Consider the following 16,594-nt stretch of genomic DNA (forward strand, 5'->3'; position numbering starts at 1 on the left):
TGGGAAGGCAGCTCATGCTTCCTGCATCTGCCTAGTGGGTGCTGGGAGACGGTAGCTGGCATCCTGCCATGCCTTCTGACCTGGTCCAGTGGGGAAGTGGACCTCTGGGCCCTGGCCTCCGGGTCCCCGGCCCTGTCACCATGAAAGAAGGACCTGGAGGGGATGAAACACATGTTCACTGCCTCCCTTTGTAGGCTTCTTGAAGCACCAGCATCAGGTTTCAGAGAACGATTTCAGAGGGAAAACCCAGCCAGAGAGAGAGAGAGAAAAGAAAGAGGCCAGAATCTTGCCCACAAGCTTCCAGAAGTGAATTGTACTCTGATGTTTGGAGAATGGGGAGGCTGAAAGCCATGGGGAAGAAGTATGGGAGCAAAGGTGTGTCAGGAGCCAGTCTCTGAGCAGTTCCTTGGTAAGATGGCAAGGGGCCCCCTCTGCAGCTCATCCTCAGCCCTTCACTTACAAATTCCTACGTCCCATCCACCAAGGGCCGCAAAATTTCTACCATGTGGGGCCTGAGAGCTTCCAGCTCTGTCCACAGGGGGTGATGAGGAAGAATCCCAATTCCAAGGACTCCAGGAGTTTGCCCTCTGCCTAAGTAAAAGATAAACCTACCCAGTGAAAGAGTATCCTCCCCATTAGACTGTCACCAAGCAGGGGGCCCTGGGAAAGCTGTCTGGCTCTTACTCTCTTTTCTATCCTCCTCAAACAAAGGCAGCAAGACACTCCTTGGGATGTGCCTAGGAGAGACTGGGCATGGAGTCCTGGGCACGACTTTAGCATTACAAGAATCACACTCCTGCCAACTCTAGAACCAAATCTCCCTGTGTTTACACAGCCATGCATCACTTCACTCATTGATTCATTCCTTCACTCACCCATTTGCTTGGTAGACCCTGACCAAGGGTCTGTCCTATGCCAGGCATTGTGCAAGGATCTGGAGATCCAGCAGGGAGAAGGGTCACAGTCCCTGCCTTTAGGTCACTCACTGTCAGGTGGGAGAGTCAGACCAGAAGGTCAGCCACTCCTCAGGACACGGGGTGCAGAGTGCTTTGGTTGGGGTTAGCTATGGGGTTATCACAGCCCCTTTGGGATGTCCGAGATTTATGAAGTGCTTTTTCTTCTGTGTCCGGCTGGACCTTGCCACAGCCTTCTTGGGCAGGAACAAGGCCAGTGAGGTTGTGAGATTTGCTTCAATTACACGGATGGGTCTGGACGTGGGACCAGGGCCTCCGACTCCAGTTCTGGGATCCCACACTGTATGAGTCTGAACTCATCGCTCAGCTGCACTGAACCATGGTTTCTTCACTGTTAAGAGAGTGTGAAGCCCCTGGGCAGCCCCCTGTCTGGGGATGTGGTGGTGGGGGCTGGAATGAATGACCTGGAAAGCACATTCTAAGTGTTGGTCATCGTGCACATATTCAGACTTATTAGGATTATGATCTCAGGTGTCAGGTGCTCAGAATTTGGCCTGAGTGAAAAGCAGCTCACCTGCCAACCCGCTGAGAAGGCCCCGGTCCCCTATGCACGAGGCAGTGAGCGGGGAAATGGGCAGAATCAGCTGGAGGAGCCGTCTTGGATGCTGCATCATCATTTCCCCTCCGTGACAGAGTCTGATAGGCTCCTTGGATGAGAACAGCTCACTCATTTATTTGTTCCTTTACTCATTTGTTCATTTGTATCATCCCTCCATCCCTCCATCCATTCACCTGTTCATCCACTCCACAGCCCTGCCCCAGGGAAAGATATACCCGAAGTAAAACCAGCCAGAAAAGTTCCTGGTCCAGTGTTTCTCCATTTATTTCCTGAACCACTGATGTCCTCTGAGGTGCTCTTGGAAGAAAGGATTTCTTGGCCAAATGCATGTGGGGAGAGCTGTATCTTCTCTATCACCTTGCAGAACTTCACAATGCATGGTGATGTAATAAAGGCTCTGAGAGGTCCTGCGGGAAAGAAACCTGTTTCGATTTTTTTTAATACCGTGTTCCCTAGACCCTTCCGACCAAGGCGTGCTTGTGCATGGAGTACTTGCTAGCTGCCTAGGGAATTAATGATTCGTGAAATACACTTTGGGAAGCATCCCTTTAAGAACAAAAATCTTTTTTTAATGATAATGACTTGCACAGAATATTCATAAGATCTACTTTGCATGCACCTGCCTTCCTACCTAAGGATGACTCATCATTCAGCACTTTCTTGGCACATCAGCGAGCACATCACTGTGCTCTGTGACGATGCAGCATCACGGACAGGAGCTGGCGAAGGGACTTTTAAGTTTTCACTTTGCAGAGATTTGATATTTCTCTTTGAAGTGAAAAAAAAAACACAAAGAACCAGTCTGATTATACTTGTATGTAAAGTAGGAGTAAACAGGCTCTGAGTGAGGACCTCACCCTGTCTCTCTTTTTCATAATGGGCTTGAAATTTGGTGCATGGATGCTGCACCATAACTTTTAGCTGCTCAGAGACCTTTGGGGGCTAATTTGCTGCTTTTCCTCTGTGTTCTGGATAAGCGAATGTGTGTGGTGTGACCCACGGATACAAGGATTGTTACTAAACCTCCAGCAGAGGACAGACAGGTCCCTGTGACTCGTTTGGGGCCAGTACTGAATAAGAGCATGATTTTCAAGGTCAGCGGGTCCTGGATTTGAATTCTGACTCCACCTCTTTTGAGCTGTGTGGTCTCGGGGAAGTTGCTAAACCTCTCTGAGACAGTCTCATTTGAATGTGGGCATGCCTTGCTCACAGGTCTGTGGTAGATATTAAATGAAATTATGCATTTGAAGTGCTTAACAGAGTGCCTGTCAGACAGTAGGTGCTCAGGGAACAGTAGCTAGTGGCAAGGCCAGGCCTAGGCACAAAAATTGAGGGGAGACCCCTAGACTTGCGCAGGTGCAGAGTCAGCACAGAGGGGTGCGTGCCACCTTACATTTTGCATCCTGTGTGCCTCTCTTGTTTTACACCCTTGCTAGTGGGATGCTGCTCTCAGAGCCAGAGCGCCTGGAAGGCTCTGATTAGATAAAGCAACCCTTGCTCACCTAGAGAACCAGCCCTACCACCTGTAACTGCCTTCCCACCCAAGGCAGCAGGTGAGCCCGCTAAAAGGACTGGCTCCAGACAAATAAAGGTGTGCTTGCAGAGAGATGGGACAGGGTGGGTTGAGCCAAGTGGGAAGGCTTGCTCACCTGGGCCCTCCAAGGTCAGGGATGGCTCACCTGGGTAGGGGCAGGGCCTTTGCCAGCTGAGCTGGACCCCCGCCTCCCTGTGAAAACTTTTAAAAACACAAACAGTGGCAAGAGCAGCATTTGCATAAATCTCATTAGAAAAAGTGCAAGTTTCATAAATCTTGTGATAAATTAGTGCGATATCATTCTCAACGTGATGTATTAATTTTAGGGCAAAATGAATGGTGCTGTGATCATTGTGGGTAATTATGAGTCTCCTCAAAGAGGAAGTGATTTCTGGAGGGACTTTTCTGGCCTCCTTTGCAGACGGAGGCAGGAGGGGGAGCAGGGGTGAGGGGAAAAGTGTCTTTCTCATCTGCTTCTCTGCTTACACTGTTCTTGATTTCTTAGTTTCCTTTCTTGCTGTTAAGAGGTGAAAAGAAGCAGCCCCCGGGGTATGGAAGCACAGGAGGGGATGGGATTCTCGAGTCAGGCCCTTAGGTCCAAAATCCCCTTGAACAGAGTTTTACATGACTAGGGCCTGGGCCCATAGAAGTTCTAACCCCGTGGTTCTCAAAGATGTAGTCCCAAGACCAGCACCTTAGCATCACCTGGGAGCTTGTTAGAAAGGCAGATTCTGAACCAGAAACTCTGGGAGGGGCCCCTGTATCTGTGTTTACATTTTTTATTGGCTGTGTCTATGGCACATGGAAGTTCCTGGGCCAGGGATTGAACCTGCACCACAGCAGTGACCTGAGCCACACCAGTGACAGTGCTGGATCCTTAACTTGCTGAGACACCAGGGAACTCCTCAATCTGCTTTTTTTTTTTTTTTTTTTTTTTTTTTTTTTTGCTTTTTAGGGCCACACCCGCAGCATATGGAGGTTCCCAGGCTAGGGATCAAATTGGAGCTGTAGCCACTGGCCTACACCACAGCCACAGCAATGCCAGATCTGAGCCGTGTCTGGGACCTACACCACAGCTCATGGCAACGCTGGATCCTTAACCCACCAAGTAAGGCCAGGGATGGAATCCGCATCCTCATGGATAGTAGTTGGGTTTATTAACTACTGAGCCATGAAGGGAACCTCTGAATCTGCAACTTAAAAAAGCCATCCTAGTGCTGCTCCTGATGAAAGCTCAGGTGTGAGAACCTCTGCTCGAACCCAGTGATCCTCTACTTGGCTGCATGTTGGAATCACTTGGGGGAATTATAACCAAATACTGATGTCTGAGCCCTGGGCTAGACCAAGTAATTAAAACAGAATCCTTAGCGGGGAGGGCCCGGGCATCCTCAGTCTTAGAAGCTCCCTAGGTGATGCTAATATGAAATCAGGTCAGGGTTCACTGCTTTAAAGCCATAATTAAACTTCTTTTTATAATATCAGGACTCGGAAAATTTTGAACACGGTAAGGGGCAACAAGCAAATAATTTTTTCTTTTTCTGCTCCGCCTGTGGAAGTGGCCTGAGCTGAATGTGTCTGGGGGGCACCGAATGTCGCTAGGGACGTTCGAGGCTGCGGAGGCCCCTGAAGGAGGGTCATCAGGAACAGCTCCCCTTTTTGCAGAGAGGAAATGTCACCTAGGGCCATGCCCAGTCCCCAGTCTTGCCTGCACATCAGAATCACCTGGGGTTTAGACCTTCCCAAAGCCCAGCTGTGTCCAGCCTGAATCATCTCAGCCTTGGAACACAGGTGCGGGGATTGTCTGAAAGCTCCGGGTGATTCCAGTGTGCTGACCGGTTTGAGGACCACTGACCATTGGGTTTCCTAAGTTGGAGTTTCTGGGATTAGTCCTGCAGATGGGAGGGATCTCAGGGATCATCCAGGTCTTGGTTGTCAACCTTGGCTGCCCTTTGGAATCATCTAGGGTTGTTTGTTTGGCTTTTTTGTTCGTTTTGTTTTGTTTTGTTTTTTAGCGCCACACCCACGGCATATGGAGGTTCCCAGGCTAGGAGCTGAATCAGAGCTACTACTGCTAACCTAGGCCACAGCCACAGCAACGCCAGATCTGAGCTGTGTCTACACAGCTCATGGCAACACTGGATCCTTAACCCACTGAGCGAGGCCAGGGACTGAACCTGCACCCTCATGGTTCCTAGTCAGATTCGTTTCCTCTGTGCCACAACAGGAACTCGCTGCTTTAAAAAATATATATGTATATATCTCCTGATGCTTGTGTCCTTTCCCCAGAAACTCTGGTGGACTTGGTCTGAGGGTACAGCTAAGCATCTCGAGTTGCAAAAATGCCATGGGTGAATCTGACATGCTGCCAGACCTAAGACCCCCCTGGACTGAAATAACCTATCATTTGCAGGAGAGGGAAAGACACCCTGTTAGCAGAACCCAGCCTCCCTATGGATGTTCCCCCTAGGGGGCTGTGCTGTGGGTGGCAGTGACAGCAGCTCGTTCTGAGCTAAGGGGAATGTGGGTGCTGATGGGTGTGTGAGGCAGAGGGGAGCACAGGGTGTCCCCGAGTTGGAAGGAGTCAGCACGTGCCTGCAAGTGTTTGGATAATCTCTTCTGAGCCTTTAAGGGCCTGCAGTACTCTGTTTATTTTAATGATAATGTCAAGTTCAATTTGCCATCATTTTTCCACATTTCCTTTTGTAAAGTTAATTGAACAGTTCAATGAATTGAAAAGTTTCAGGAGAACAGAAAAAATACCCACCCCACTATTATCACTGTTATTAAATCTGGTAACTACCACTCGGCTCTCCCGGGCCCTGTGACAGGACTTCAGCCCTTTGGCGGGGGGGCGGGAGCCGCAGCAAGGACTTGGGAAGGTCAAATGGCACATCCTGGAGCCCCTCTATTCATGGCCATGTCTTGCTCAAGCTGCTGTTCTTAGGCAGAAAAGAATATCCAGCCTGGATCACCCTGGACTCAGGCTGTCAGCCTTCACGGGCTCTTCCCGGAGTGTTTCAGCCGGGTGGAAAAGCCTTGCCACTCTTTCTGTCGCCACAGTGCCTCGGACATGGTTTGTGGCAAACAGCGTACCAGTATTGTGGATCCTTTAGCTGGACGGGATCTTAATGGAGTGCAGTGGAAAAAATATTGGGGAGCCAGGAACCAACCTGAGTCTCGGCTCTGCCACCTGTAGCTGTTAGCTGGTGACCTTGGATGCATCACTGAGGTGCCCAGCCCTGCTCTCTCCTTTGTAAGGTAGCTTGTTGGCCTCATCAAGAATGTGAAGGTGTGGCACATGCAAGCCCCCACCCCCTCCTCAGGTCACATGTCTCTCGTGGGTCACAGAGTTCCTTCTTTACTCCTGAACCGAAGTACAGCCTTGAAATCCCTCCCCACACAGTGCCCACGAAATCGTGACCTGTGGACCAGCCTGGCCCTGAGCCCAGACCCACCTGCCAAGCTTGGTTTCGATTTTCCCCAAGGACTGCTGTGCTTTGGCCATTGACGTCAGTCCCCTCATTGTGTCAGTGGGGAAAAGGAGGCTCAGAGAGCTGGATGAGTCGCCTGTGGTTGCACAGGAAGTTGTGGCTGAATGCCATCCAGTGTCAGCCGTGTTAATTCTGAGCCCCACTGCTTCTCTCTGTCTTACTAAGGGGATTTCACTGAGGCTGCCTTCTTCTCGAAGCTTCTTCCATGTCCTTTGATCCTGTATCCCAACTAACCCCTCCCCCTTGCCCAGTCTCACCCTGGGGGGCGGGAGTGGGGTCAAAGCCGGTGAACCAGGTAGAAGAGTAGGAATATAGTTCTTCCATCTAGTCTGTGACAAGACCCCAAACCCATGCTCATGCTTCCCAAATGTGCCCGTACAAAGCCAGTCAAAGCATGTGGCATAAGGGGTATGTAGATCTGTCTGTCCCCTACACTGTCAGCTTGGGGGGCAGGGGGCATGGACTTCTGCCTTTTTCATTTTTGTTTCACAAGTGCCTAGAGCAGTGCCCTGGACAGAACAGGTGTTCAGCCAATGTTTGTTGAGTGAATGAATGAAGGACTATAAATGTGGCATAGGGATTAGAGGGTCCCTGAACAATCTGAGCTCTGCCTTGTGCCAAGCTGTGACTTGAGGCAAGTAACAACCTCTTTGTGACTTATAAGGTTATAGGGGCTGAGAACACATTGGTTTCTGCAGCCAAGCCAGGCAGGCAGCCCTTGGCAATGACGACTCTATCATTGTTGTGCCAGAAGCAGAACAGCTCTGGGATTCTGAGACTCCAGGCCAGGTCCCTCAAATATTTAATGTCTGCTCTTTTCCTCTAGTTACTTTAAAATAACAGCAATAGGTAGCACCTACTCTTCCCCGCCACCAAAGCCTCTGAGCTTTTATCATCATCCCGTTGTGTTTAATGTCACCTTCTGTTCTGCTGAATTAGCCTGTCCCCTTGGCCATTAGACACCTGCGTACGCAGGTGAGTCAGCCACCCCTTCTCTCTGACGCCAGGGAGGAAGGAAATTGCTATCTTGCTGGCTGGTGATAAGCTGGAGTGATGGAGGCAGGCCCCCAGTCTCTGCCTCAAGGGTGCTCACCTGGGAGTTCCCGTCGTGGTGAAGTGGTTAACGAATCTGACTAGGAACCATGAGGTTGCAGGTTTGATCCCTGACCTTGCTCAGTGGGTTAAGGATCTGGCGTTGCCATGAGCTGTGTTGTAGGTTGCAGACGCGGCTTGGATCCCACATTGCTGTGGCTGTGGCGTAGGCCAGTGGCTACAGTTCCAATTTGACCCCTAGCCTGGGAACCTCCATATGCCGCGGGAGCGGCCCTAGAAAAGGCAAAAAGACAAAAAAAACCCAAAAAAACAAAAAAAACAAAGGGTGCTCACCTTCAGGCGGCCAAGTAACCCAGGAGTCCAGAGCAGTTTAAAACCTGGAGGGGGCCTGGGCGTCTCCTTGGGGAGCAGTCTCTGTGGAGCGGGGAGAGGGCAGCGTTTAGCTGCTCAGATTGTGGTTTAAATAAAAGACTTTGTGATAAAAACCATGAGGGTGCTGGAGGGAATGTGAATTCTGAGTCAGACACACACGGGTTGCCATCCTTGCTCTGCCACCCCCTAGCTATGTGATCTTAGGTCGATTATTTTACCCCTATGAGCCTGTTTTCTCATCCATGTAGTGGGGATGCTAACCCCTCTCTGTGGGGCCATTGTGTGAAATAGATAGAGATTGAATGAAAACCATTGAGCGAGGTAACTGGCAAACAGTAGGTGCTAAGTGAATGTGAGTTTCCTTCCCCCAGCACAGTTCATTCCATCTACTCTGAGAGGACGGGAAGAGGACAGGGGCTTTGGAGACAGACTTTGCCTGAGGACGTCGGCCCATGCAAGGGAGGCTTAGGGCCGCCTGCCTCTCAGCAGAGAGAGGCCACCTCACATTTCACTCTGGCTTCCCCATGTGGGTGTTGGCAGGGCCTAAGACCCCAAAATAACCCCCAAAGATGGGCTCCCTGAGGTCAAATGGCATTCAGGACCTGGGGGGAGTAGAGGGAAGGAGCCTGATTGAAGGCAGGAGAGCAGGTAGGGGAAACCTAAGACCAATGAGATTCTCCCCAGGAATTAAGGCACTTAACTGACCTGTCTGATCCCAAAAGGGAGACAAATTCGATTGCAGGCTCCAAGGCTAGCCCAGGCTCTGGGGGGCTCGTCCTTGGGGGCAGGGGGTAGGGCAGGAATCCCTGGATGTGGCAGAGACCAAGGCCAGAGCAGCTAGGTCCCTCCAGACCAGAGGAGGCTGGGGATGGGGGTGGGGGGCGCTCGTGCCACAGGCCCATGGCCATGGGAAGGGGGGGCGTGGTTATCCTCAGAAAGACCTGGTCATAACCCAGGGCTATAATCTGGGGTTGGGGACCTGCCATCTGCCACCCCTTGCCTAGCCCATCACGATATATAGCCCTGTCTCAAGCTACCATCTTCCAGCCCTGTCTTCCAGGTCTTCCAGGCCCTCTGTTCCTCTCTCTGTAAAATGAGAAGGGGCTTTGTTGGGCTCTTATTTCCACCATAATCAGTCCTTGCTTCTGAGCTCACCTGTAAGACTCCAAGTCTGATTCTCTCCCTCCTAACTGCCCTTAGCCTGCTAGAGCAGACGGCTAGATCCTTGGCCCTAGATGGGAGGGGACAGTAGATCAGGGCTGATATGAAGTCCTGTTAGGTCACAAATTGCAAACGTTTTGCCTGCTTCCTGCTGTGCCGAGATGCAGGCGACGAACCAGGGAGCCCAGAGGGGGGAGATCTTCATGTTGGAGGTGGCATCTGAGAAGGGCATTTGAGGGTGACTAGGATTTGAGAGGCAGTGAGGGGAGGAAGGGGCTTCCAGGCTGAAGAAACAGCAGCTGCACAGGGGTAGGAAACAGGTGAGGCCACAGTGCGCTTGAGGGATGACCACAGTGTGTCGGGCTGAGCCCAGGAGTGTGGGGTTGAGGATGGGTTGGGAGCTGCACTGGCTATTCAGCAAGAAATTTGTTTTGAATTCTGGGTGAACTGTGGGAACTGCCTGAGGGGCTGTGGCCCAGTGAAAGGTCTGCCTTAAGAAGATGCCACTGTAAGGAGGAGGCCCACATGTTCTCCTTACCCTTTACTCATTCAGCAGCACCCTCTCCATGCTTTGGGAATGTAGGTTTCATCCTTCCGCCATCTGAAAAAATAAAAAGCCTTGCAGCCTGCCATGCCCTGCCTGAGTTTCTGGCCCACCCCTGGTCTAGCAGGTAAAGACTCCCAGCTCCCCAGGAGCTCATGTCATGCCAATCCCAGCCCTCGCCCCTCAGTGCAAATAACAATAATAACAATAACAGCCATCTCAGTGATCAGCGAAGGCCCAGCAGGGCTGCATGGGAAGCTGTGATTGTCCACCCCTTGCCTGGAAGATGGATGCGGCCTGCTGCTGAGGGGCTGAGGCCACCGTGGGGGATGTGTCACCAGCCCTGGGCCTTCCAGGGAGGGGCATATGCAGTCTGCTGAGCAGATCCACACTCTCACAAGGGCTCCTGGCCTCCAGGACAGGATTCACTGCCCCAGGATGGGGTCCTTGGGCCTCAAGATAGGGTACACTGCCAGGGATGGGGCACACAGCCCAGGATGGAAGCATAAAAGGGATATCCAGCCCTAAAGATAAAGCGCCTTGGCCCAGGGAGCCCCAGGATAGAGCACCTAGCCTCAGAATGGGATACATGCCCGAAAACAGGGCACAGGCAGGATTCCTGAAAGACTGGACCCCCAGCCAGTGCCCGGCTATGATGCCACCTGCATCCAAAGCCAAGTGCATTGGTTTAGACATTGATAGGATTTGATCAGCCATGTTTCTCCACGCCCATCAGCGCACATAATTAAGAATGAACTTGCTGTAGTTCTCTTGTTGTGGCTCAGAGACCTTCATGACTTTGGGAGGCTCTCTTTTCCTAACACCTCTAGGCAGTTGGTAAGGTTCGTATATTCGCCCAGCATCTATTTGCTGAGTGCCTCTGGGATGCCAGCTCCATGTTAGGCTCAGGGGTACAACAGGGAATATGACAGGCCAGGACGCTGCCCGCATGGAGGGAACATGAGTGTGTGTGTGTGTGTGTGTGTGTGTGTGTGTGGTGGGCGGGGGGGTGGGGCAGGTAGTCAGCAAGTCAAGGGAATAAATGAGATCATTTCAGAGGAGGGGCCGGGCCATGAAGACAGTCACTCAGGGGTAAGGACACAGTGACCGGGAATCCCTTTAAATAGACTATCTGTGATGGGGTATGTGAGGAGGGCTTTTGTGAGAAGGAACCCTTGGCCTGGGAGGTGAGTGATGAGCATCATGTAGTGACCTAGGGTTGGAACGTTCCCAGCTGAAGGCACAACCAGGGCAAAGGCCCTGAGGCAACCAGAGAGTGTTCAGGTCAGAAAGAGGGCCATGCTGGGGGATGAGCCTGGGGAGCTCATGTGAGATGTGGTAGGAGAAATTGTTTGGGGCCAGATCACTAGAACCTTGGATACGATCTGATTTAAGTTTCGTTTAAAATTGTTTAATTGCAGGAAAAATACATATAACATAAAATATACCATCTTAACCATTTTTGTCTTTCTAGGGCTGCACCTGCAGCATATGGATATTCCCAGGCTAGAGGTCAAATCTAAGCTGCAGCTGCTGGCCTACACCACAGCCACAGCAACATGGGATCCAAACTGCATCTGCGACCTGCACTGCAGCTTGCAGCAATGCCAGATCCTTAACCCACTGAGTGAGGCCAGGGATCAAATCCGCAGCCTCATGGAGACTATACTGGGTTCCTAACCCACTGAGCCACAATGGGAACTCCCCGTCTTAACCATTTTTTAAGCGTGCAAGTGTTAAGTACATTCACACTGTTGTTCACCCAACCTCCAGAATTCTTTTCATCTTCCAGAACTAAAATTGAACCCATTAAACAACAACTGCCCATTTCTCTCTCTCCCTAGCCCCTGGCAACCAGCCTTCTATATGCTGTCTCTATGAATTTGATAATAGGTACATCATACACGTGGAATAATACCAGTGTTTGTTTTTTTGTGACTGACTTATCAGCATGCGCTTAGCATAATGTCCTCAAGTGTCACCCATGTTGTAGCATGTGTCAGTTTTTTTTTTTTTTTTTTTTTGGTCTTTTTAGGGCTGAACCTATGGCATATGGATATTCCTGCATTAGGAGTTGAATCAGAGCTGCAGCTACCGGCCCACACAACAGCCAATGTAGGATCCGAGCCACCTCTGCCACCTGCACCACAGCTCATGGCAACACCAAGTCCCCAACCCAGTGAGCAAGGCCAGGGATCTCATGCACATCCTCATGGATATTAGTTGGGTTCTTAATCCACTGAGCCACAATGGGAACTCCAGAATTTCCTTCCTTTTAAAAGCTAAATAACATTCCATTGGATACCACATTTTGTTTATTCATTCTTTCACTGATGAACACTCGGCTCACTTCCACCTTTTTGGCCACTGTGGCTAATGCTGCTCTGAACATAGGTGTACAATGATTTTTCTTTAAATTCCACTCTCTATCCATGAGATTAGGCTGGGCCCTGGCCGGGGTTGTGTACAAGGTGGAGGGGCCAGCTTCTCCGGGTTGCCCTTCTCATGAGGGTAGGAGCAGCCAAGAGCAGAGAGTCCTCCAGCAGCACTGATTGAGCCAAGAGCCCCAAGACTGCACCTTTAAATCATTGTGGGGCCAGGGGAGCTTTTCTCTGCATCTAAAATGGGAGCCATAAACCAGGCTGACTTACAGGCAGTACTCACTGGTCTGGTTGTTTATGGCCAGCATCCTTTCTGATTGGTTGATGCCTGTACTGTGCCCGTTGTTAAATATTTGAATATCACCCGGCTATAAACCAGTCTCAGGACCTCTAAACCTGGCTGTGTGTCAGAGCCTTTTGCAGGGAGAATGGAAGCTACTGCTGAAACGTTTATACTCTGGGCTTCCCCCAGCCGATCGAGGTAGCAGAACTTGGGACTCTGTATTGTAAGAAGCACACTGGGTGATTCTGATGCCACAGTCTGAAGGGGTTTTATTTGGTTTCCTGCCCCTAGAAGCAGACCTTGTGATGAGAATTCAAGTGCAAATATTTTATTGGGGAGGAGATTCCAGGAAACAGGTCAGGGAATAAGGATGTGAGACAAGGAAGGGAAGGAAGCCATGAAGATGCTTTAGCAACCAAGTCATCACTGGGCAATCGGAGAGGAATTCTATGGGGGAACTCAAAGAGCCAGTGTGGACCACAGTCTCTGAGCTGTCCCATGAGAGGTGAGGGAGCTGGGGCACTTATCGCCACCTCTTTATCTGCCATCTTCCATCAGTCTCTCATTGAGGGCTGCCACCAGGGGCATTAGTTCCTGGGCATTTCTGGCCTGGCCTGGGGATGGGGGAAGCACTCCCAGATGGCCAGAACCTTTCAGGCCTGGTGTTGGAGGTCTGGCTGGTAGGTGTGACAATGGTAGGTGCTGAGCCAGAGAGGGCAGGGTACCGGTAGCCTCAGGCATGGAGGGCTGCCAAGCTTCCATCTCTCCACTGTACAGGGGGTGTTCAGCCCCTGTGAAACACTGATTATCCTTCCTACCACTGAAGGGAATTCCAGGCCTCTTTCATGGTTGGTGGGAATGTAAATGGTGCAGCTGCTCTGGAAAACAATTCGGTGGTTCCTCAAAAAGTTGAACATAGAGTTTCTATAGGACCCCGCAATTCCACTCCTGTGTGTATTCCCCAAAGAACTGAAAATGGTGTTCAAACAAAAACTTGTCCAACAAATGTTCTAGCAGCATTATCCACAATAGCCAAAGGTGGAAACAACACAAATGTCCAACAACCGATGAATGGCTAAACAAAATGGAACACAATCAGAGAGTGGAATACTACTAAATCATGAAAAGGGATTAAATACTAATACATGCTACATATGGATGAACCTTGAAAACATTAAGGTGCGTGAAAGAAGCCAGCACTTGTCATATGGGTTTATTTATATGAACTATCTGGAACAGGAAAATTCATAGAGACAGACAATAGATTAGCAGTTGCCAGGGGCGGGGGGTTGGGTAGGAAATGGGGAGAGACCACTGAACGGGTGTAGATTTCCTTTTGGGGTGACGAAAACATTCTGGAAACAGATAGTGGTGATGCTTACACCATATTGTGAACGTAGTGACACTGAATTGTACACTTTAAAATAATTTCCTGTCGTGGCTCAGCAGTAATGAACCCGACTAGTATCCATGAGGATGTGGGTTCGATCCCTGGCCTCGCTCAGTGGATTAGGGATCTGGCATGGCCATGAGCTGTGGTGTAGGTCACAGATGTGGCTCAAATCCCGCGTGGCTATGGCTGTGGCTGTGGCCGGCGGCTACAAAAGTTCCCATTTGCCCCCTAATCTGGGAACTTCCATATGCTGTGGTGTAGCCCTAAAAAATAATAATGATAATAATACAAAAAAAAGGTTAAAATGATACATTTTATGTTATATACATTTTATCACAGTTTTTTTTTTTTTTTTTTTAAAGAACTCTAGGCATTGCACAGCCTGAGTTCAGGGTGTACTGTTTTCCAGTGGGAAATAAGCCCAGAGCATGGTGTGTGTCCCTCAGGGTCCCACAGCCAGGACGGTTCTCTGGAGGGGCTGCTTCTGGAGACACTGGGTTGGAGTTGGGCTCCATTGCTTGGTCTCAGTCCCATCTGAATGGTGCACACAGAGGTTCCTGGAAGCTGCTGCGATGGAGAAGTGAGCCATGTCCTGGAGAAGCCAAAGCCACGTCCAGCTTCTACAGAACGGCAGGCCAGCTGGGGAGGGGGAGTATGTGCCCAGTGGGAAAATTGCGGGGCGTCTTGTCTTAAATATAATATTAAATTGGCACCTTTAATTAGTACACTTAGAAAAGGTCACCAGCAATTACCTGGCACACAAAGAAGGCGTGAGCAGGCAAGAGCCTGTGAGGAAGCCAAAAAGGACCATTTTGAGCAGCACATAATTGAGGAGAAAATGGATAAAAGTCCAGGAAATTACAAGGTGGGTGACAGCAGCTGATGGCCCCATCCCTGTCCTGCCCAGCGCCCCCCTTCTTGAGAGGACCGAGCATCGGGACTGGGAGAGCCACTTAGGATACTGGGCCAAGTCGTGCGACCTTGGCTGGAGGGCCAGTGTGGCCTTTCCAGAATCCTATCAGCCAGCTGAGAACTCCGTTCCCTGTTCGCCAGCTGGGCTGGGCCTTGAAGGAGGTTGGCAGGTGAGGGTTTCCATGCAGGGGGCTGCCGTGGCCCCGTTGCTGTACTGTGGATGAGCAGGGCCCCATGGGCCTCGGTTTCCTTGCGTGGAACCTCTCCAAGGTGTTGGGAACTAGCTCAGTGTCCCTCCAACTTTGCCACTAAAGGACCCCTGAGGGTATTGGAAAGGAACTGTGTGTCCCTGGAAGTCAGGGGAGGCTGGACATTCTTTTACAGTTTCAGACCGTGTCTTAAAAATGAGTTAAATGTTACATTGTACTCCCAATATAGTCTTGTTTGTTTTAGTATAAAATAGTTGCTTGTCACTGAAATACACAGATGCTTTGGGGAGATATATTTGGTTTATCTATGACTTCACACACCTCCTCCCTCCTCATCTAGAAAGAACACTGTACTGGGAGTCTGGAAACTGTGAGTCTTGAGACTGTTGTTCACCACTGTACTTTGGGGAAATTGCCAAATGCCTTCAGTTTCTCCATCTTTAAATTGGGATGTTTGGGCTCCCCAAAAGCTCTGTTTCATGATTTTACTCCTCCTTCTCATGCTTCTTCCCACCTCCCATCACCTTGGATACTGTCATGTCCTGCTCTTCTGTGTGACCTTGGAGAGACTGCTTTGCCTTTCTAAGCCTCAACTTCTTAATCTGTAGAATTGGTAGAATGGTGACTACCAAAGTTGCAGAGAGGATTGAGAGAACCTGTGTGAATGAACTAGCACCATTTCTGGCATATAATGAGAGCCCAGGGATTGCCCAGTATCTTCCTTTTCTAAGTGTTGGGCTTCCACTTAGGGTCTGATAGGACTTCTATGGACGTCCTGAATCTTTAGTTCACATATCAAGTGCTGAGATATGTAAGGTTGTGGGAACAAATGTGGTCACTGGGCCAGAATGCCTGGACTTTAAAGTTGAAGCTCTGCCATTCGCTACCTGTGTGGCCATGGTAAATTACTCGATCACTCTTTGTTACCTTATTTTACGTGGGAAGATTAGCAGGAAGGATTGAATGCGATTGTTCATGGAAATCCTATAGCCCAATGTCTGGAATACGGTTAGTGCTCTAAAGCATTAGCTGTCATTGTCATGTTAGAATTGTCTTTTAAAAGTTGACTTAGAAAAGCTTATTAGCATTCTTTTCTAGATAAAATTCCCAGAGTTTAGAATCCTTCCTTTCGTAGCTTATTCATGAGAGCTATCCAGTGAGTATGAGAGTCAGTACGTAGGGAAGAAAGAGTGTCTATCCCATTTTATAGGGTAAACAGAGGCTTTGAAAAAAGTGATTTGTCCAACGCCATCGGTCTAACCTAACTACTCCTTTGAGAATCAGATGGAAACAATAGACCCTCACTGCAGAAAATGACACACTATAATCCTTTTTCACAGTTCCTGGGGGCTTAATGATCTCTTGAAGCTAAGGTCCAGTTCCCAGGGACCTCCTGGCTTATCCTGGTTTTATCACACGTCCTGGGAAGTGCATCAGTCCTAGACAAACCAGGGTGGTTGATCAACCTACCTGAAGGCTACCTGGGGCGGTGATGCTGTGAACCCCCGGAGAAGATGCCTTACTCTAGAACTTCTTAGGCAGGGCTGTAGGCAGGGCACCATGATGCTCAGGGTGACCTCTAGCCAGGGCTTTGTTTCTTGGTGAAGGACAACACCTCCATCCTCTTCCTGTGTATGGGAGCTAGACTTGGTCATCCAGCTGCACCCTTTCTTCCCAACCTCTGCATGCCAATGCTTACCACCAGCCGACCTAATCACTGTTGAATGA

The 16,594-nt window shown here is 50.0% G+C and overlaps 1 protein-coding gene across 6 annotated transcripts in view; it reads left to right on the forward strand.

The window, feature by feature from the left end:
- CDH23 (cadherin related 23) overlaps positions 1-16,594 on the forward strand; it is a 467,077-nt gene that overhangs the window by 124,155 nt on the left and 326,328 nt on the right. The window lies entirely within an intron of this gene.

This window comes from Sus scrofa, chromosome 14 (genome assembly GCF_000003025.6).
Source record: "Sus scrofa isolate TJ Tabasco breed Duroc chromosome 14, Sscrofa11.1, whole genome shotgun sequence".
In the NCBI taxonomy this organism is placed as follows: Eukaryota; Metazoa; Chordata; class Mammalia; order Artiodactyla; family Suidae; genus Sus; species Sus scrofa.